This window comes from Schistocerca gregaria, chromosome 2, assembly GCF_023897955.1.
Source record: "Schistocerca gregaria isolate iqSchGreg1 chromosome 2, iqSchGreg1.2, whole genome shotgun sequence".
In the NCBI taxonomy this organism is placed as follows: Eukaryota; Metazoa; Arthropoda; class Insecta; order Orthoptera; family Acrididae; genus Schistocerca; species Schistocerca gregaria.
The window spans coordinates 607015079-607038769 of record NC_064921.1 but is presented as its reverse complement, the minus strand read 5'-3'; the positions used below and the strand labels follow the sequence as shown (position 1 = coordinate 607038769).

At 43.0% G+C, this 23691-nt stretch overlaps 1 protein-coding gene across 5 annotated transcripts in view; it reads left to right on the top strand.

Annotated features, from left to right (window-relative positions):
- Positions 1–23691, top strand: part of LOC126334563 (extracellular sulfatase SULF-1 homolog) — a 1305433-nt gene that overhangs the window by 488508 nt on the left and 793234 nt on the right. The window contains exon 2 of one of the 5 annotated variants that reach the window (XM_049996945.1): positions 187–253. The exons of the other annotated variants lie outside the window; for them this stretch is intronic. The gene's annotated coding sequence lies outside the window, so the exon portion shown is untranslated. The remainder of the gene's footprint in view (positions 1–186; positions 254–23691) is intronic. 5 annotated transcript variants of the gene reach the window in all.

The following is a 23691-nucleotide window of genomic DNA, read 5'->3' as shown; positions in this document are numbered from 1 at the left end:
TAGTGCACCACTGGAAAACAGCAATGTTCTAATGAGTCACTATTCAAGTCACTGAGCTATTCATTCTTGATTAACGGAACATACGCGGATGAAGTTATCAGGTAAACAAACAAGCGTACAACGCAATATACCTACTCATGTTTTCCACACTCCTTTCCAACATCATGGTCTTCATTTCTGTTTCAGGTACCATTCGCCATATACCGAACGTGCGGATTTCGAGATTTACAGATCCACATTGAGCTGAATTACAGTGAGTATGTAACTGTACGCAGTAACTCTTTAAGGAATAAGTCGGGCCGGCCGTTGTGGAAGAGCGTTTCTAGGCGCTTTAGTCCGGAACCGCTCTGCTTCTATGGTCGTAGGTTCGAATCCTGCCTCGGGCATGGATGTGTATGATGTCCTTAGGTTAGTTAGGTTTAAGTAGTTCTAAGTCTACTGGACTGATGACCTCAGATGTTTAAGTCCCATAATGCTCAGAGCCATTTGAATAAGTCGGTCAAACTGAATGTCTCTGCACGACAGCCAAACATTTACCACGAGGGCCAGCCGATGCATCCGTTGTTCATACCTTACGTAATGGCCTCTATGATTAGGAGTAACTGCTCACTGAAAGCTCGTTATCTAGATGGGCGTTGTTTCATAGTTCTCCGGCAACTTGTTTCGTATAAATGGTATACTTTTTCCAGTTTCAATGATAGATGAACTACAGCCGTGTAGAGCCCGAATACGACAAATATGACAGCGGTATATCCGTGGACGTGACTTCCTATCCACGATCCACTGGCCCCGGTGTTGTCCTGCACTGTCCGCTCGGCTCATTTCGGTGCTAATTAATGACGTGTCGCCGGCCACTTGGCGTGCATTACGGCGCCGTTAAACGTGGAACGCGGCCGGCAGCGTCATGCATCACCCACAGGCTGACAGCCGTTCCAACAGGCGGGCCGCATACCCATCAGCAGCTCACCGCCGAAAGACAGCCGCTGTTGCAATGTTCACCTGTGATTGATTGCCTCCGACCGCTGTTTAGCTTTGGCATCGCTTCGTACGCAGCGTCTGCTTTGTCCGTGTGTTATTCACCCTAACAGTAGAACAATATTACCAATATCGCCTTGCCACGCTGAAGTCCTCCTTCAAAGTTAATATATTTAACGGCTGAGTGAAAAAATTTCGACATGAAACATTTAGTGGAGGAAACAGAGGAATAATTTAACGTACTGCTTACGTTTTTCGGGCCGAGACCGATAATCTGACAAAGTTTTGGTTAATTTGTTTAAGCTTTACCGAAAACTTACCCTTTTTGTTCTAGAGTATCACCATGATTTGTTACCTTAGTCGTATCTTAATCTGCGCGTCATATTTGTCTCACTTTTACAGTCTAACTGCGTTATTGCTGTCGATCTTCAGCCATCATGATAGGGTTTTCGACATGTGCGCCTATGGTTGTGTTCACATGAAGTACCGCAGTTTCTTAGTCTCTAGCTATATATTTATCCTTGCAGAGGGTCTTTATTTTACGAGGTATATGCTTACAGTATTTTTGTAGAGCCCTCACCTATCGTGCAGCTGGAGTTCCTGTAATTGGATTCTTGATAAAATATATTAATTTGGTCCCGCATTATCTGACACAAGTATATCATGACCCATCAGATCAATGATAAAGTTATTCATCTAACTGCGAAATCAGTCATTTCAGTGTGCTTAGTTTATTACGCGTACATAACCTAATTCACAACAAACAGGTTTGACAATCGTTTAAATCAATAAATTAAAGCCTTGACAAACTTCGATAGGGGATCTACAAATACGTGCATTTGGGGAAAACGTTTACATTTGCGGGAGCCGTACCGTGACTGCCGTAGTTTAGTGCACAGAGACACGAGATACTACAGAAGGATATGCATGAGCAGCTACTGCCGGAGTTGAAAACATGTTGAAAATCTAACGGCAAACAAGTCTTAGTAATGAACTATAAAATTAATGAACTTAATTGCAAATATTCTCCTTTCCGTACAGTTAGCTTCACTGTTGCGTCTGGATCTCGCCATACTTTCAAAAAATGGTTCAAATGGCTCTGAGCACTATGGGACTTAACTTCTGAGGTCATCAGTCCCCTAGAACTTAGAAATACTTAAACGTAACTAACCTAAGGACGTCACACACATCCATGTCCGAGGCAGGATTCGAACCTGCGACTGTAGCGGTCGCGCGGTTCCAGACTGTAGAGCCTATAACCGCTCGGCCACCCCTGCCGGCTCGCCATACTTTCAAATGGCTGTTAAATCAGTCTTGGCTCGCTGCTAACAACTTTTCTGTGTCTGCGTTTAAGTTTAGCTCAACTGTATGAGAGCCTCTTGTCCGAGGGAGCGTGGATGTGGGGAAGACTTGCTCGAAAGTCGTTTAGAAGTGGAGACTAGAAGTGAAATAACTATCTGCAGAGCGCTTCTGACAAGGAAGGCTTTGACCTATTTGTTTTTTCAGCGTCACTTAATTTTGATTGGTTTAATACTAATTCCTCGTGAGTGCCGACCAGTATGATGTTGTCTTACAAGACACTGGACTCCCTTCCTTACTCGTAGTTGAGGTGATTGACCAGTTAAAAAACATGTTAGTCGTGGTGCTCCGAACTGTGTAAAACATACCACCCGACTCCCTGCCTTCCACGCGCTGGCCAATACTGTGACACCTCTGTAAGCGCTGTGGCATCCCTTACACCTACTTCTAAACAATTTACAAGAAGCAATAGTAGCTGTCTTCTTCTACGAAGAAGTCTGAAAATTTCTGTCACTGTTGCACAATTTAAACAGCCCGTTGTTTTCCGCAAAGTTTAACTTCCCGCTGTTTCCCTCTGCAGTAGCAGTTCTTCCGGGACTCTGGCCATTAAGCGGCACTCGTCTACTGGATACAGCTCCTGTAAAACAAACTATGTTTTCCCACACAACTTGGAGATGTAGTTTACATTGTCTGACTTTGGACACTCCGCGCCAAAGAGGCCATCTTTCTTAAACGCTTCACATGGTGAATGAGTGTCGATTTTGCAAATAGTGCTGGGAACTGACTCCCTGTGGTTGTATGGGCCCCTTGTCGTCAGCCGAATCGAGCATGATTTCACAGTGGCTTCTCATATCACCAGGTATTGGCACATCACTAGTACTCAGTACTCATTCACATTTCGTTTTCTGGTGGAGATCAATTTATTCTGATTTAATTAGACTCTGTATTATGGATTCTATAAACAGTCACGGGACAGTTCGGTAAAACGGTCGTGTAACAGAGGAATGATCAAGATTCTCTGATCTGCAGGTCATTCATGTTTCATGTATTAGGTGTATTTCCTGTACACGAAGACGGAAAAAAATCACAGCACCAAAAAGCAATTAATAGAGTAATGAAATTTCGGGAATACATTTGTCTAGGTAACACATTTAAGTGATTAGCATTGCAGGAACACAGGTAAGTGTAAGCACGAGATAGCCATTGCAAATGTGAAATGTTGGTACATTAATAACCGGCGTGTCCGGCAAGCATGCGAATTTACTTACATTGTGTTTTACAGGTTCCGGATGTCAGTTTGTGGGATGGAGTTCCATCCCTGTTGTACTGCATTGTTCAGTACAAGGACGGTTAATGTTGTTTGTGAATGAAACTGGAGTTTTTGTCTGACGATGTTCCATACTTGTCGACTGGAGACAGATCTGGTGATTCAGATCTGGTGATTGAGCAGGCCAAGGCGATATGACGATACTCTGTAGATCATGTTGGGTTATGACAGGGGTATTTGGGCGCCCGTCATCCTGTCGGAAAACATTCCATTGAATGCTGTCCACGAATGGCAGCACAACACATCGAATCACCATAGTGACCGTGTCACCTCCAAACACGTTCCCGACGATCGTCTGGTTGAAGGCATATGCGACACTCATCGGTGAAGAGAACGTGATGCCAATCCTGAGCGGTCCATTCGGCATGCTGTTGGACCCATCTGTACCGCGCTGTATGGTGTCGTGGTTGCAAAGATGGACCTCGCCATGGATGTCGGGAGTAAGTTGCACTTCATGCAGCCTATTGCGCACAGTTTGAGTCGTAACACGACGTCCTGTAGTTGCACGAAGCATTATTCAACTTGGTGGCGTTGCTGTCAGGGTTCCTGCGAGCCATAATCCGTAGGTAGCGGTCATCCACTGCAGTAGTAACCCTTGGGCGGCCTGAGCGAGGTATGTCTCTCCGTATCTCCTCCATGTCCGAATCAACATCACTTTGGTTCACTCCGAGACGCCTGGACACTTCCCTTATTGAGAGCCCTTCCTGGCACAAAGTAACAATGCGGACGCGATAGAACCGCGGTAGTGACAGTGTAGACATGGTTGAACTACAGACTACACGAGCCGTGTATCTTCTTCCTGGTGGAATGACTGCAACTGATCGGCTGTCGGACCCCCTCTGTCTAACAGGCGCTGCTCATGCATAGTTGTTTACATCTTTGGGCGTGTTTAGTAACATTTTTGAACAGTCGAAGGGACTGTGTTTGTGATACGATATTCACAATCAACGTCTATCTTCAGTTCTTGGAACCGGGGTGATGCAAAACATTTTTGATGTATGTGTATAAAAAACTTGCGCTGTAACTCATTCTCTGAGCTACATAAATTGGTGGCCAGTTGCATCTTATCGGAGCCATAGCACTATCAGCAAAGAAACAGACAAGTTATTAATTTTTATGCTTCAAATAAATCATCTACATACCTGTCACAGAGTTATGTTAGCGACATTACCCACAATTCTACTTCCTTCAAGTACTTTTGTTAGCTTTAATGAAACAAATGTTAACTACTATCAAACCAATTCCAAATCATCTTTCTGGGGTAGGTGCTCCTGCTGCTGCGTTTTCGTGGTTGCGAATTAGATTACTGCTTTTAAGACACTGCTTTTAAGACACTGCTTTAGTAATATAACTCTCGATGGGTGTAGGGGCATAAGTTTTCCAAAACCTCGTTTCGTGTATGATAACTTCCGATACAATGTGAGGGTGAAGTGAAAAATGAATGAAAAATAGTTTGTGTAATTACAGCCTGCAAAGAATGTCAAAAGATGTGCAGTACAATGGAAAACTGACATTGAGAAGAACCAGAATAATGTGTAAAAGTGAAGCAACCTATCCTATCTAATCTTTAAAGTCAGTGCAGCGTCAGAAATAAATCGAGACCCACTGAAGATGACACAAAAGTATCAAAACATGTTTGGCTAAAGAACAAAAGAAGAAATAAAAAACAATTTTACAGAAAGCACGCCGGCCGGGGTGGTCGAGCGGTTCTAGGCGCTAGAGTCTGGAATTGCGCGACCGCTACGGTCGCAGGTTCGGATCCTGCCTCGGGTCTTGGATGTGTGTGATGTCCTTGGTTTAGTTAGGTTTAAGTAGTTCTAAGTTCTAGGCGACTGATGACCTTAGAAGTTACGTCCCATAGTGCTCAGAGCCATTTGAACCATTTTTGAACAGAAAGCACCTGCCGCAAATGATAGAAGTTAATGAGTAGTTTCTTAAAATAAATCAGTTGTTAATCCACATTCTGTTTCAGATAAAACATTTCTTTCTCTGTGCACAATGACAGTTGTAGGTTGCCTACGTACTTGCAGGAACAACAAAAAGTTGATTTTCAGTATTTATTATTATTATTGGCCGAGTTTAATTAGTTAAAATGCTGTCGTAAGCTCCACATTAAGAGGTATAATGTTATGTTAAAGGCTTAACACAGTAAGACAACAATTACAGCTAGGACGTATTTATATATACATATATCGAGGCAGCATAACCCATGGCGCACAAATTATCCAGGCTGCTTTCACCCGATATTTGACAATAAGAGCAGTTAGCGACTATTAAGAAACTTTACATGGAATTTCAAACTTACTCTATACTTTTCCCTTTACGTGCTTAACGTCAAACATTAATACATTAGCTCATTTGTAAAGCAATCCGATGTTTGAAGCAGTTTTATATACATGGGAGTTCGATTCCTTAAAGAATAGTGGCTGGCATTTACTGGTTGCAGCTAATGTACTATCGCCTTGTTTCAGTATTATAACTGGTTCAGACCGCCATGTATTGGGGAACGTTTAATGTAACACTGAAAATAAACCATTATAGAACTCAGCATTTTCAGACACAGAAAAATCTACCGTAGAGGAATGTAGCATTAGGTACCAGAAAAAATCAAAATCTGTCGGGGATAGAGCTTGAAAGCTTAATTTTTTTTTTTTACTTTACGTGCGGAACACCATAATAGTACGAAAAATATAAATCGTAATCGGGGTAACAGATCGTGTGAAGCCTGAAGGAGGCTAGTAATGAGTTGCAAGAGCTGAAATTTAGGATCAGTCTTTGACAAATTAACGCTCTGTTTCTCTTGATGATGCACCCTCAAGAATGTATTTTCTCTTAAACGGTAAGAAATAATTGATCCAACGATCTATTCCCATGTTTCATTGGATACCGCAAACATTTACTGACTGCGTCAAACGCCTTGGACAGCCCATATCTGTTTACAGTAAATCAGTTTTGTTGTGCTGCGACTTCTTAAAGTCCTACTGCGTAAAATGTAATAGCTACGGCGATAGTAAAATAAATTGTGGCAGACGTGTTTCTCACCGGCAGTACCCCGCACACAGGAAGTGTTCCTAAATCACAGAGGGCTGCTCTCCTTGGAGCGGGCCGATACCGGTTCCATGTTGCTGAAGAAGTCTTCGCCGGAGCTGACTTATTATAAAATTGTGCCGCCATATTTTGAGTGCGCTGACTGATCGCCTACGCTGCTCCTCTGTCCGGCCGCCTCCACGGAGGATGCCTTCCGCTCCTAAGGAGAGACGGCTCTCGCGCTCTCTCTCTGGCAATGTTCCACTAATGTAAGGAGCATTTTACTGACCAGGCTTTCTTCCAAACACAGTCAAACTTATTACGTTATAACTGAAGCAAATTTGAAAAATCACTTTAAGACATCACTTCCTCAAATGGTTCAAATGGCTCTGAGCGCTATGGAACTTAACATCAGAGGTCATCAGTCCCCTAGAACTTAAAACTACTTAAACATAACTAACCTAAGGACATCACACACATCCACGCCCGAGGCAGGATTCGAACCTGCGACCGTAGCAGCCGCGTGGTTCCGGACTGATGCGTCTAGAACCGCTCGGTCACAGCAGCCGGCCGTATTCACCTGCTGAGCTATCCTGACTATTGGTTCGCATTGTACTGCGTTTGTGAACTACGTCGTGAAACAAACTTCAATCTTCGTGACACGCTGAATTTTAAATAATGAAAATGAATCTAATTAAATACCAAAGGAAATTAATTGAGTAGTCAGTGGAAACTATTTAACTGAAACTTAATACTGAAGTACACTCGTGTTCAGCAAAATGCAAAACACCTTGAACGATTAGACATAGGGCGTTCCTATTCACAGGACGTGTCCATTAGTATGTTTAGCAGAAATGATTCTCATGTCAGTCACCTCGGTTCAGTATGTGTCCCGTTGCCTAATGGGCAAAGGGTGTGCCATAAGTCCTGATAACTTATTCCATGCGTGATGGCATCGATTCGAGTAGGGCGCGAATGGCCTCCTGTGATACAGCCATCCATGCCGCATTCACCTGTTTCCAAAGTGGTGGTTGGCACTGGGTCACAGCGCTACACCTGTCGTTTCACCATATCCCACACATTTTTGATTGACGGCAAGTCTGTTGATGTGGCGGCTCAGGTCAGAAGGCTGACGTCCTGTGACACCAAGAAGGCAAGTATTCGTGCAGAAACATGCGGTCGTGCGTTGTCTCGCTGTAAAATGTTGTCTGGGGTGTTGTGCAGAAAGGGTGTGGGTAAGGGTTGCAGGATGTCATTCACATTGACCACACTGGTCACAATGCCCTAAACACGCACTAACTGTGATTTGTGGTTGTACTCTTAGCATTCCACGCCATAATGCCTTGAGCTGGCGCTGTATGTCTAGTGCGAATGCAGTCACTGTGATGCGGCTCCCCCTGTCTGTGGCAGACCAAAATGCGACCATCATTTTCAAACAAACAGAACCTTGATTCGTCCAAAAACATTATCTGACGCCTCCATTCCTGTCCCCAGTGACGTCGTTCCCTCCGCTATTGTTTCTACGCGTTCGTCATGAGCAATAACATACATTTTATGTTCAGAAAAAAACAGCACATCTTGAACGACTGGTGATAGGACTCTCATATTCACAGGACGTGTATATTATCACGTTCAGCAGAAATTATTAGCATTTGAGCCATGACGTGAGCGTAGGGGAGGGGAGAGGGAGGAAGGGGTGGTCTGAGTTGCTGAGTGGTGCGACCGGACCCATCTTGCGTGTTCTGCAGCCTTTCGTGGACCATTCTGTTCACACCCGTTGCACTATTGAAACACGTCGTCCCCCAGCAGCAGCAATTTACCGGATGGGACCTTGAACCCGCAGGCCGACAAGGTTCAAATGCTAATCATTTCTGCAGAACGTACTGATGTACACATCCTGTGAATATGAGCGTCCTATCTCTACTCGTTCAAGATGTGCTGCTTATTCTGAATATGAGTGTATGTTATGAAAGTTACGTAATGTCTGACTTGAAATATCCACAAAATAAAATACTGATAGACTCGGAAGCAAACTGTTAAAGATTAGCTTCACTGCTCGCTGTAAATTAATCTGTTTACTTACATCACACGTGAAAATTCTGGCTTCGTACTGTTTGCTCAGAAGAACGCAAATAAAGAAAAGTAACTTAGCCCTTGCTCAGCATGCTAGTTTTGTCTAGTGTACTGACGTTCTCAAAAGCAAATTTAAATCAACAAGTGCAGCATCTAAAGAAAAATTATCTGCTCATTATTACAACTGTTTTTATTTCTTACTTACTTTTATTTTTTGTTGATTTATTAATGTTTTGCTTGCGAGAAACAATTTGTGGCTTCGTGCGCCGTAAGATGCAACATACACACAAGATATTTAAAACTTTACTAAGAATGCTGGAGAAGGGTTTTAGTTTAGAGAATAGCGTTCTTGAAGAACTCTGATTATTATCAAGAAAGACTGTGCAACATAGCAATAGTCTAACAATTACGAAATTCCCTCATTACAACAATTATAGACATTCAAACACAATTGCATTATTTGTTACATAATGAAAACAAAGAGATCAAATTAACACTAATCTTGAATATTATTAATAACCAAAGAACAGAAGTCTGTAGTACTGACTTCCAACGACGTAGAACCCGAAGGGCGACAAAGGGCACTACAGGGTCCCAGAGCGAGATAGTGAACTTCGCAGCAAATTTTCCTTCCTTTAACACAGTTCTCATTGACTTTTTTTATTTATGATAAAGACACGTTACCAGACTTCATACTCACTTGAGAACTATCAGCAATACCGACGGGTAACAGGTAGCATATAAACCAATAACGATACGCCACTAGTAGTTAATGTCATTATATTTCAGATTTCTCTTGAAATCTAATGAATTAAGGTAAAAGATGTACACGCTCATATAGTAACTGTCAGAATTGTTGAAAACCGCGTTATAGTTAACAGATTCTTGGGTAAGAAAAAAATGCACTAAAAATGACTTACTTGTGTACGCTGATACAGACATGGTCTTTGATGTCCGCACCATAGTGACTGGTTGATACGTCAGCAAAGGTATGAGATTTAGTGTCACAACACACACACACATGTCTGTAATAATTCTTTGTTACTTCATATGAAACAACGGTAGAGCTGTTCCCAGATCAAGGAGATGGCCGCCGCTGATAATTACAGCTCCTCCCGTATCAGAAGCAAGCGGAGTGATAGTTTGAACCTACGTGCGAAACTCGCCACGAGACGTATGCATTTCTTATCGCTCAGGTTCCGCTTCCTCGCCCCCTGTATCTGCTTTCGCTGCTTATGCCACGGCACGTTCCGCAAACAGCAGATGGCGGGCCCACTGTCTTCGCTACTGCTCGGCCTATCAGCTTCCTATGCGTTTCATCCGTTGTCAGATTATGGCAATCTGGTCTTGAGGACGCATAAAAATCTGGAGTATTTTTTGTCAGAACAGTTCATCCTGGGATGTATAGCATGTTCTGGTGACGTACCTGCGTTAAACAAATGAACGGGCTCAAGCTGACCTATGACAGAGAAACGCTATTTTAGATAACATCAACTCACTGAAATGATCGCCTGTGCTCTTTAGAAGTAGCTTGTCTTCTCGTACTTGCTCTATGTCAGTAATAAGCACTCATTTCAGACGGAATTCAGGTATCTCTACACACGATTTATTTCCTTTAAGCGCAAGAACACAAGCCGCTTAGACCCTTAAGCTTTGAATTTATCCATCCTCCCTCACCAGGGAACGGAACAAAAGCTTGGTAAAAATTGTCATCCATTTCGAACTATCATAATGTGTTGATCGAATCTCGTGTGTAGAAACCAGATCTTGGCAGTGAATTTCTTCTGATTCGGTACACAAAGGAGCATTCTTTGTTACAGAAACTTGTAGGCTCTTAGACCCATCGTTTATGGAGGATGCATTACGGAAACAATTGACAGAGTAGGCAATAACCTGGTAGACTTAATATGTGCAGAAGTTTTGAAGTCCAGCCAATCGTGGAAACTTTGTATAAAATAAAAAAAGAAAGAAAATCACTTTAACATGTTTATCCATTAGAATCGGTAGAAAAAAAGAAAGTTAGAGATTTTGAAATATATCCTTCATAATGGTCTCCGTGAAGGTTCGTCGAGCTAGCTAGACAAGTGTATTTGTTCACGAGGAATGACGACTTAATTCCAGAATCAAAGAATCCTGACAGAGCTAAAGATCAATTCCTGATTAGTTTTACCGTCAGTTTAACTCTATTAATCTTGCTGCTGTTCTTTTGGGTAAACTGTAATGAGCAGGCTTATCATGCACTGTATAACTCCACACTCAAAGCTGTTATTTCTCGCGTCCCCTGTACCATCGCCCTTCTACATTTACGAACAGAGAGATTTGATACCACATCAAGTCCTGTTGGGGCTCATCATCCATCATTCATTTAGCATCTCTGCAACTTACTGCTTTATCAAGAAATGTGAACTGGTGGCTGACTGCCGCCAGCTGGCTTAGTTTCGTCCGAGCAAGCAAAATAAAGCATTCGTTCATGTATACATTATAGCAACGTGGCACTTTATGATGTTCGTATCATGCCACGACGAACACCGCATGGTGTACTCCCACCTTTGCTCAGCTACTGAGGGTCCTTAGGGCAACTACCGATTACGTGCATCTGGTGAAACAACTACGTGTAATAGATGCTGGCTTTCTGTTGTCCTCACAAAAATTATTTAGATGGAATGTAATGAGAAATTCGAATGCATTGTTAAGTGTAATCTGCTGAGACGGAAAAAATCCAAACCCTCACGCAAAATCAGTGACTGGTGTTTGTTATCTTTGGATAGATAGTCCGGTCGATGATGGGACCATAACAGACGGAGGAAATGCTAAATTGGATGAGAATCCAAGCGGGGACCAGTCGCACCTTGATTTTTTTTAGGGAAAATAAGTGTTATGTCTGGCTATTTGAAAATCGTTTCTTCCACGCACGAGTGTATAGTACACTCACGAGTCTATAGTACGAACGCGGTCTTCCGAAACTGCTTCACCAAAGATGACGAAGTAAATATTCCTGAATCCCAATCAAGAACAACTGCCAAGATGAGAAACAGAAGTAGATATTCTCAGTGTAGCAAAGCAGCTTAAATCACTTACTAAAGCCAAGGCCTCCGGTCCAGATTGTATATCAGTCAGGTTCCCTTCAGAGTATGCTGATACAATAGCTCCATATTTAGCAATTACAACCGCTTCCGCACCTAAAGACTGGAAAATTGCTCAAGTCACGCCAATACTCAAAAAGGGGAATAGGGGTAACCCGCTGAATTACAGGTCCGTATCACTAATGTCAAATTGCAGTAGGGTTTTGGGACATAAACTGTGTTCGAACATTATGAATTACCTCGAAGAAAACGATTTATTGACACATAGTCAGCACGGATTCAGAAAACATCGCTCTTGTGAAACAGAGCTAGCTGTTTATATTCATGAAGTAATGAGTGCTATCGACAGGGGATGTCAAATTTATTTCGTATTTTCAGGTTTCCCGAAGGCTTTCGACACCGTTCCACACAAGTGTCCTCTAACGAAACTGCATGCCTATGGAATATCGCCTCAGTCGTGCGACTGGATTCGTGATTTCCTGTCGGAAAGGTCACGGTTTGTAGTAATAGACGGAAAGACAATCTGAAGAGCCCTCTTAGATTGTATGCAGCTGATGCTGTCATTTATCGTCTTGTAAAGTCATCAGATGAGCAAAACGAATTGCAAAATGATTTAGATAATATATCTGTATGGTGCTAAAAGTAGCAGTTGACCCTAAATAAAGAAAAGTGTGAGTTATTCACACGAATACTAAAAGAAAACCGCTAAATTGCGATTACGTGATAAGTCACACAAATGTGAAGATTCTAAATTCAATTAAATATTCGGGATTTCGATTAAAAATAACCTAAATTGGTACGATCTCATAGATAATGTTGTGGGTAGAGCAAACCAAAGACTGAGATTCACTGGCAGAACACTAGAAGGTGCAACAGGTCTACTAAAGAGACTGCTTACACCACGCCGGCCGGGGTGGCCGTTCGGTTCTAGGCGCTACAGTCTGGAACCGCGTGACTGCTACGGCCGCAGGTTCGAATCCTGCCTCGGGCATGGATGTGTGTGAAGTCCTTAGGTTAGTTAGGTTTAAGTATTTCTAAGTTCTAGGGAACTGATGACGTCAGAAGTTAAGTCCCATAGTGCTGAGAGCCATTTGAACCTACACCACGCTTGTCCGCCCTATTCTGGAGTACTGCTGTGCGATGTGGGATTCGCATCAGGTGGGACTGACGGATGATGTCGAAAACGTTCAGAGAAGGGCGGCTCGTTTAGTACTATCGCGAAATAGGGGAGATAGTGCCACAGACATGATACGTGAGTTGCAGTAGCAATCATTAAAACAAAGGCGTTTTTCGTTTGCGACTGGATCTTCTCGTGAAACTTCAATCACCAGTTTTCTCCTGCGATTGCGAAAACATTCTGTTAGCACCCACCTACATAGGAAGAAATGATCATCACTATAAAATAAGAGAAATCAGGGCTCGCACAGGAAAATTTAAGTGCTCGTTTTTCCCGCGCGTCGTTTGGGAGTGGGACGGTAGAGAGACAAATTGAAGGTGGTTCATTGAACCCTCTGCCAGGCACTTTATTGTGAACAGCAAAGTAATCACGTAGACGTAGATGTGAAGGGTGGTAAAGTAGAACCTCAAAAATTTGCACATGAATAATTGGAATGCTTCTCGGGCAACAAAGAGAGTCCACTGGACTCATCATGTTCGATGCTATACTTTGCGTAGAAGTACAAAGCCAGGTGGTTTTACTCTGTGCAGTCTCATTAATGTGACCACCTGTCATAACCCTGAATAACATAAGCCTGAATAATCATCTTTTGCAACGTGAACCGCAGCGAGACCTGCAAGAAGAGAGTCACTGATGTTCTGGAAGGCACTGACTGGAATGTGGAGCCATGCCGATTCCAGTGCTGTGGCCAGGTGGTTTTCTCGGTTGAGGATCCATGTGGCGAACACCACGAGCGAGGTGATCCACAGATTCTTAACTGCGTTTATATCAGATGGGTTTGGTGGCCAGGGGAGTACGGCAAACTCATCCAGGTGCTCTTCGAACCACGCCCGTGTGCTGCAGCTGTGTGACATGTCGCGTTGTCCTACTGGTAGATACCATCGCGCCCAGGGAAAGGACCGAGCGAGGTGGCGCAGTGGTTAGCACACTGGTCTCGCATTCGGGAGGACGACGGTTCAATCCCGCGTCCGGCCATCCTGATTTAGGTTTTCCGTGATTTCCCTAAATCGCTCCAGGCAAACGCCGGGATGGTTCCTTTCAAAGCGCACGGCCGACTTCCTTCCCCGTCCTTCCCTAATCCGATGAGACCGATGACCTTCCCCCAAACAACCCAAACCCAGGGAAAGCAAACTGCATGTGGCTCTGGACATGGTCGCGAACGATAGATGCACACTTGGGTTGATCCGTTGCGCCTTCCAGAACGATGTGATCATCCAGGGAATGCCCTCAGTCCTGGACCCTTCCAATGATTGTTACCCGATGTCTGCTTTTAGACGTTTTACGCCGTAAAGGCCAACCGTTATCTGTCCAATGGAGCATAAGATGTAATTCATCTGCAGATGCCACGTATCGCCGCTGAGTGGACGTTCGGTTGCGGTATTGGCGTGCCAATTTCACACTTCATCGCCGATGAACAGTAGTCAACATAGATGCATGAACCAGGCCTCCTCGTTGAGGAGACACTGTTTGGTAGAACTTAGTTCACCTGGACGGTCAGTTGTTCAACAGCTGCACATATTTTCGCCCGCACGCGTCTCCGGGTCCGTCTTTTCAGCCTTGTCACTTACGGCCCGTGTTGCACCACAATTGTCTCGGCGCCGGTTTTGGATAGCGTCATTTTGCCATGCACGGCATATTTTAACCACGGCGGCATGCGAACAGTGCTCAAACTTAGCCGCTTCAGAAACGGCTCGACCCTTGACCCGCTAGCTCATGATCATGGCCTTTTGGACATCACATATACTGCACTGCGACAACGAGTGCACTTTTTCCGCGTTCCTCCTACAAGGTTTGTATATCATCCACTGCTAGCGCTGCAACCGGCCGTCTGTGAGTGCTTATTGCTCGCTGACGTAGAACGCACGCGGTGATCACATTGACGTGACTGGTCCGTGTAACATGCATACAAGCCATGCAACTGGAAACAAGTATATAATAATGGTTCAAATAGCTCTGAGCACTATGGGACTTAACATCTTAGGTCATCAGTCCCCTAGAACTTAGGACTACTTAAACCTAACTAACCTAAGCGCATCACACACATCCATGCCCGAGGCAGGATTCGAACCTGCGACCGTAGCAGTCACGCAGTTCCGGACTGAAGCGCGTAGAACCGCACGGCCACCGCGGCCGGCAATAAATAATAACTTACGATAAAGTTACAAGTTAACGTCTTATAGTTATCGGCGTCATAAAGACAGAGCATTAATGCTCGTAGATACCAACTAAGCAGGCAATCGCCTAAAGCTACGATTGTGTAAATTTCCCACCATGTAACTGAAATGATCTAAGGAACCATCGGAAAAACATACGGCCATAGTGGTCGGACAAGGATTTTATCCTTCTGCTCGCATACAGGCATAGGGTTTTAAGCCATCCCCAGACAGGATGCGAAAGCTGATGTGGACGTGGGCGCGATCTGCAGAGCGATTGGTGAGGGCTGATGCACGATGACACACGAGGTGCTCGACCACGTGAGCCGCGACCGCACGCGCCGACTGCAAGCACTCCGACTCCAATGTTAGACACAGCCGAACTAGCGTGAACTAATTTCATCGGCTACATTCAAATATGCGTGGAGTAAATATTGAACGTTGTGCTGGTTTCAGTGGAATCAGAAACACGTAATACCTTTAAAACAGAGCTTTAAAAGGATTATATCTCCTCCTAAACAGAATAACATGTTTCAACAAGTAAACCAAGTTTATGATTTGTTTCGTCCATGAGCTGAAAGTTCCACTCAAAAGCAAGTTTTTATTTCCACGCCATTTTTGCAGATGCACACATGCCATCTGTTAAGTAAAACGCATGAAGAGATCTAGATTCCGATCCTATACCTTGGTACTTAGAGCTATGGTAGCACTTTCACACATTGACGTACGTTTCTTGACATTTATTGTAAGAAATCGTACCACATTTTAAAATCCGTTGGCTTGGAACAGTATATTATAATAGTTCGCAATTTCTAATACAAAAACTGTCAAATACTGAACGTAAGCGTTGTCACCTGCAATCCCTTGCCGCGCCCGCTTGCTTCAGTTTGTGGTATACAAAGCGATCATGTATCTGATAGGTTCACGTTTCATGGCGTGTTGGTGAAATGACACGCGCTCCACAAATTCGTCTCGTTCCTCGTCCGCGTTATCTTCCATGTCATGTGTAGAGATGGGCTACCACTGCTCCATGTCGCTCGGCATGTAGCTGGAGTTTTCTTGATACGGTTCTTAACTGCTTCATAATGCTTTAACTTCGGTCTTCCTATATTTATTGGACATTTCTTACTCATCATACGTAATAAAGCGAGACCCAGTAACGTTGGCCTGTCAGCTATGCTTTTGACAGCTAAATTCTTGTGGCCCTATCTGTATGTTGTGGCAACGCATTCATGCAGCAACCTTCAAATATCTCTTTCACACAATACCTGCCGTGAGCCTGACCTTCAGGAACTGAATTCCTTTTCTTTCGCTCCCAGGAAATAAGACGTCTGATGAAAAAGGACTCTGTGACACAGGTATTTTTAGTCTGAGGAAAGAACGATTGCTTCAAAAATTCGGTCTGAAAGGATCCTTGAGGGCTCTTCCAATAGAACGGATGTCGTCAGAGTGCGTTGTAATTCAGAAACTCATTCGCCTAACAAGGAAGTAGAAAGTAGACTGTGGACTGTGTTTGAGAGTGATTGGTGAGCAGAAAGGTGGACTGTTCAGCACCCGCGACTGCCAGAGATGTCCAGCGTTCTCATTACACAGTACGAGGCTAGGCTAGCGCGATCCGCCTCACCATATTTTATATGGACCCTCTGGCCGTAAAGCGCGTAATAAAAATTTGAATATATCGGGAGAGAGAGCTATCTAATATATGGCGGCGAGCAGGTTCACCCACATCGTGCGGAGAAGATGCTGTCTCGAAGAAAATTTGTGCCTGCCTTTTATTACCGTAAGACGGCGTTTCTCTGCTTTATGGAGGCCAGTGAATTGCTTACTTCAAACCATTAAAACTTCATCGAAGCAACAACACCCAACGGTGCGTAAAGAATGTCGGTGTGTCGGCCGCACTGCTGCCGTGTCCATGCCTTTACAGCTCAACTGCTGTGGCCGGCGGGTGGCGGTGCCAGTTCACGTAATTATCAGCAAAGAGGGGCCGCGAGCACAGCATTCTGTGTAGCACTGCAGTGTGTGAAAATGATCAGACTCTCGTCGCTATCATCCTCGCTAGCTCCTTTGTAGAAGTCAGAAATCTTTTGCATTCTCGTCGCATCTGTCAGTGTGTGTATGCAGGAGCAGACTTACACCCGACGGAAAAAGAATCCACCTAAACTTTCTTTTCATATTAAGACAGTTTTGCATTACTTAGCCTACTGTCTTCGTCAGGTAATTCGCATATCTTCTAGTGCCTTACCACTCATCACGGTCGGGTAAAAGTGACGGAAAATAATAACGCACATTTTACTGGATTGCAAACGACAAAGAGAAGCATGAAAACTTTATTTTGTTTCTTTCTGTAATTAAACAACTAATCACTATTATTTACTCTGTTTAGACCGGAAAAATCAACCGTTATTAGTTACTCCAAGATTAACATTTTATTCGATCTCTTCTATATTCTGTTGCTATAATGTGGTCATAACTTCGAGTTTGATTTTTCATTATTAACACGAGACGTGGTTGTAGTTGTTACGAAAGTAGTACAAAATAGTTACGGACAATTCGCATGTAAAAACTCGCATTCCAGGAAGCAAGTCCTCATTCTCAGGATAAACGTACAAGAATCTTGACATAACGTTACACACTAATACGTCGGAATAAATATTTTCCATTTTATTATAAATTTTTTATGTAAAACTTCAGATACTTCAAAGTTTCACTTGCGATGATAACATGGAGAAAGAAGATTGAGAGGTTTCCAAGTATACCCTTCAAGAGATGATTACAATAATAACAACCACCACCAGCAGTCGATTTGCATCTAAAATAAACATGCATATAATCTGAAATTGTACGATCACGTAGTTACAAGATGTTTAACGACAACAGCTTTAGCATGAATGTTTTGTTCTATCAATTCAGTCCCATTCTTTTCTCAACTGTCACTTTCTCGTCTCTGATTGTATTAGGAGAAATATATTGTATTTAATTCTATCCTGATCTGCTCAGATAGTTTTGTTTCACTATTTACCGGTGCAGTAATTCCCATTACTTATGTTACCACCATGACAATGAATAGAGTAGACCTAGATACCCTAACATATGAGAGAATATCCGTACTCAGCGCTCCAGATAAATGAGCACGCATATTCTATTGTCGTTGGAAATCTGTGATGTCCGACACGATAACATATCAATACAGCACTGCAACCATCAGTCCTCTATTATTGGCTGCGAATACTTCTGCGTTACAGTATGAAAGGAAACTAAAAGACAACAGCAGTACAACAAAGATAAATATGGAAAGAAGGTAAAAAAACAATTCCAAGAGGAACATGTACTTCCTAGTTTATTAAAACACACAAATTCTAAGCAATGTTTCAAATTTGCCATACGAGGCTGAAACTATTGTCGACTTTGCATTAATTCTATTAGGGGCATCATTTGAAGAGTAAATAATAATAACAGCTGTAATAATAATAATAATAATAATAATAATGTCTCTACCCCATCCCAGCAATCCTACCACGTAATGGGGACCTACAGTTTAACATGGAATACGATCCACGTGTCGTTCCTGAGGAATAGTAAAGGTAAGTGGGAGGTGAAGGCTAAGGAAGAGGCAGTTTGCACTACTCCGCGGTACGACTGGTATCCGATCCCGCGACCTTTCAGTTCCAGGCAGGCGCTTTACACTAGGCAGCCAGAGCGATGACACTCGCAGAAATCGCACATGTATAGCAGTAAGTCACTGCAATGGTCTTTCTGCAATTAGCGCAGCACTCTCAGAACGGCAACCATTGTCATGATGATTTTTAAAAGCGAGCGTGAAGGATTTTGTGACGGTGCCAAACACGAATGCTTCGCCTTTCCATTTGTAGTGTTATTTCTTTGTTACTAAGATGGCAGCGGCTCTGGGGGAGCTGTCCATTACTCTGGAAGTACTCCCCTTCACAGCAGAACAAATGACTCTCACTGGGCAGAGATAAGTTATCGTCATTCTTCATAGCGGGGGTGGCGATCAACGTAAATACTTGTCCGCTTCGTAGCAACCACTGGTGGTTCGCCTTGGGCAGCGCTCCCTCAGGGCGTCTTCTGCAGCCACAACACCGCCCTTGTAGCTGCGCGCCGACAGGCCCTCACAAAGGCTTCGTCTTGATATATTTGTCCGCGGTAATAGCCAGACGCCCTAGCTCCAGAGGGAAGCAGAATGAGTCAGCACGGCAGTGGTGGGATGGAACGCACGCGTCTCAAGCCGCCGTCGTCGCTTACCACTATCAGAGGCGCTGAAGGTCGCTGAAGCTAATGGCTAAGGCATTCGTGATGAAGGTCTCACATATTTGGCACTCTGTAAGAGAAACCCCCCCTCCCCATCTCACCCATAGGTATGAAGAAGGTACAATCAACCTGACAGCTGCTCAGCAGAGTTTTTTACCCTTCTATCAGCTAAGCACAACAAGCCGTGAAATATTAAGTACCCCCTGCTATGCACTTTTACACTGAGTATCGCAGTAGAAGTATAAACACAGGGTGTTTGGAAATATTTGCATCAAACGTCTAGTCGCGAGAGATCGCGTCTCGCGAAACAATTGTTGTTACAGACAAAATGTTCGCTGACGTCTTCCAGCGCCGTTAGACATCCTTTGGTACTCGCCAGCCAAGGCCCACGAGAACGAGGAAGACAGACGATGGTGCGTACGTCACAGCACGCGACACTGCAGGTGTTAAGAGTGCCAGAAGCCGTCTCCGCCGGGGAGAGAGTAGCTATGTCAGACGAGTTTGCTAGTTCTTGACTGCACATTTAAATACATGCACAGGACAAAGTTAAAGCCTTTAGCTGGTACCTTTTCAGTTACATGTGAGGGGCTTCTGAAATAAATCCAACTGGTAAGAAATCACAATGCTGGGAAAACGGAAAAAACCGCGTATCTTCGTTCCATAAGTATCTAATAATGTTTTTATTTTGTCTGAATTTTCTGTAGGCATCAATAATGTTGTTAGGACTAATTCAGTGATACCGAACACTTTGTGGATATGGAGTAGGAAAATGTGTTGGACTATTGAGGTTTCTGTAGAATTCAATAAAATGTCACTAATATAATGCACAATAATATTATAGTTACATACCATGTAGATGTTATTGTCTAGATGAAGTAGTTAAGTTACGATTTGTCTGAGCTAAACAATTATTTATTAAATATAGAGGACGAAAAATGTGACATACAGGATACAATGACATCACAAAACATTAATCTTCACCTCCATTGCTATTGCCATCATTGTCTGTTTCATAGTTACAAATGGTTGTAGATGAATCCGCTGATGCAACTTTGCCAAATAGTCTTGAGTAATTCTCTTTGCGTGGACGATTTTAGAGGTGTTTTGTAAGTTTTAATATGCCTTTAGCCTTCGCAGCTTTCACTCCCAGAGGGGATGTGAAAGCTCCTGACTAAGTTCATTGTATCGGGAATTTTGAACTTCGGAGCTGTGGTGATATGACAACAACTCCAAGTACCATGGTACGCGTCTCGCAAGCATATACCTTCGTTTTTGAAGTCCGACTGAATAGATCAAAACCAGAATGCTGGCTTTGGGTTTTTAAAAACATACTGGCTGTTGCTTTTTTAAAATACTTGAAATCATGGAGGGTAACTATCTCAACAAAAAAAGAAATAAAAGAAAGGTGGAGGAGGACGCGTTCGGGCCTTCAGAATCCTTTCACCCCAGATTCGGGAAGTTCAGTGGTGGTAATCTTCCTACGCTGAGCAGAAATAGGTCAAAATCCTGCTCCTTTGGTAGATAGCTATGACAATCAACAGGAAAAAGGTATGTAATTCTTCAAAAATTTTGAGGATGTGTGCCACTTAGAAGAGGAAGTGAACGATCGTTTTATTTCTGTTTTGCCGAGGACTACTGTCACATATTAAAACCAGCTCCTCCGTTAGCTCTGAGTGTCGGATACTGTTTATGATATTTAGCAGTATGTGGTACACAACACTCGTTGGAAAAATGAGGAATAGGTGAATTCTGCATAAAATCAATCGAGATGCAGTTAACTTTTTCCTGGCTGGGTGTCATAATAAATACTCCTGTTTCAACCAAGAAAGCCTCCACTTATGTAAGATGAACATCTTTTTGTTTCTCAAAAGTGTTTCTCTCCGTTTCTGTAGCTACGTTTATTTTTTGCTGAAGCGAACTGCATTGTTTGCAAGTGTTAGATCTGGGACATCCGAAATGCCTGCGAAGAGTTTTGGAAATCTCCCAGTGAAGTTTGTAGGGCACAGTTATTCGGTAGGCGTCAAGGAAATGGTCATGCACTCCTTGACAAGTGAGGTCTTTGGCAAACAATGTTTATTGGTGTTATCTCTGAGTACTGGGTTTTCCGAGCAGGGAACTGCATGATTTGGGCTCCAATAACATTTACAAGCTGTTCTGGTGCTTGGCGTGACTGGTTGGAATATTTACCACGATTGTCTGTTGGAGAACTCCCACAAGGAATTATGCTATGTTTCTCAATCTGTCGCAGTTAATTCCATGCAAACTTAAAAAAAAAAGCATTTTTGAAAACATGTTCCTCTCCTGTTACCCGCACTTTGTAGGTGTATGTCGCGACCCGAGGTGTCATATTGTCTTCATTGCCGTTCTTGTTGAAAATTCGCAATATCATGTACGCCTATCAGACACTGATATGACTGTCCTGGAAGTCTTTCGACATCGTTTTATTAAAGTCTTCAATGATACTGCTCCGGAATTCTTCCACCACTTCTCAAAGCAGAGCAGTCCAGAACACATAGCCAAAAACAGACAGAAAAAAAAACAGATTATCTCTTAAAGATAAACTGATTGGGGACTGCAGTTTCCTTAGATATGACAAGTGTACCACAATCAAAGAAATAATAGGAGCTAGCAGTAACAATGACGATAATTGGTTCAAATGGCTCTGAGCACTATGGGACTTAACTGCTGAGGTCATCAGTCGCCTAGAACTTAGAACTACTTACACCTAACTAACCTAAGGACATCACACGCATCCATGCCCGAAGCAGGACTCGAACCTGCTACCGTAGCGGTCGCGCGGTTCCAGACTGTAGCGCCTAGAACCGCTCGGCTACACCGGCCGGCTTGACGGTAATTAAGATGGTCATTTGTAATAGGTCTACCAGTATAGAACAGGTTCTTTGATCACCATTCTGGATTGTTGTGAAGTAAAACCAATACGGTTGTGAAATAAAAAAAAAAGTAAAAAGCTTTTAAACACCAAATAAACGTTTTGTTTTGCAAAATTATTATAGGAGTAACTCTTAAATTTAAAAGAAAGATAAAGATAATTAAGTAGACGTCTGATATATTTCAAATGTACTAGTTTGGAATTTTTATAAGTAGGCACCTTAAGATAATGTATGCAATAACAATGAATAATGACAATACAATAAATACGTAATGCTACGAACCTGCAGTCCCCTCCAGTCATGTGAGCCTGTACCAGTTTCCCCACGTGATTAGTGTGTTCCACTTTGGCATGACGGGTATTATCCTTACTTTTCGTCTTACTCTCTTTGGCGGCCACTCTGTACCATTAGTGTCCATATCAACGCAAACCTAGAACAACGACGGCGGTTGTAAACAAAGTGTAGGGTATCAGTTGTTTATTGGGAGTTGAGCAGAGTGCTATCGCGGTAGCTGCCTGAAGAGCCACTGACTGGTGGTGATTTTAGTAGCAAACAGTCCAGACTTGCTGAGTTTTTATAGAATTGCCGTATTTTTAGAGACTTATATAGAACGGCGTGAGGTGTTCTTGACAAACGCGGTTGTGTAATCACGTGCGACGTCGTGTAATCAATGCGACTGCAAATATACAGGATGTTTCAAAAAGAATATAGTACGTACTAGGCAGTATAATTTTGTCAAAAATATTGATTGCTGCTCCACGGGCGGTTACCGGAGGCACGAACACATTGTCTCGTTTATATTCATTGCCGCTAGATGTCGGTTATCATCTGTTTGCTTGGTTACCGTGTTGCAAAATGGCTACGCCGTAGCAGAAATCATTTTGTGTTCTCAGTTTTGCCAATTATAATTCGTGATTACAGTACAGAGACGTTTCATGTTGAGGTAGCAAACTTATCCTCCGAACAGGTGGAACATGCGCACGTTGTATCAACTGTTTGTAGGTACAGGGTGTGTATATTGAGGAAGATGTTCGAAATTCTGAGGAAAATAGCGGTAAGCTATAGGGAGAGACGGGTAATAGACAATACGTACAACAGCCAAGAGGGAAAAAGAAGAGTGGACGACCAAGAACGAAGCGCTCGAATTAAAATAGTTGTAATACAGGGATGTAGTCTTTCGCCCCTGCTGTTCACTCTGTATATCGAAGAAGTATAATGGAAATAAGAAAACGGTTCAAGAGTGGAATTAAAATTCAAGGAGAAAGGATATCAATGATATGATTCGCTGATGACATTGATACCGTGAGTGAAAGAGATAAAGAATTACATGATCTACTAAATGGAATGAACAATCCAATGAGTACAGAATATGGATTTGAGAGCTAATGGAAGAAAGGCGAAAATACTGAGAAGTAGCAGA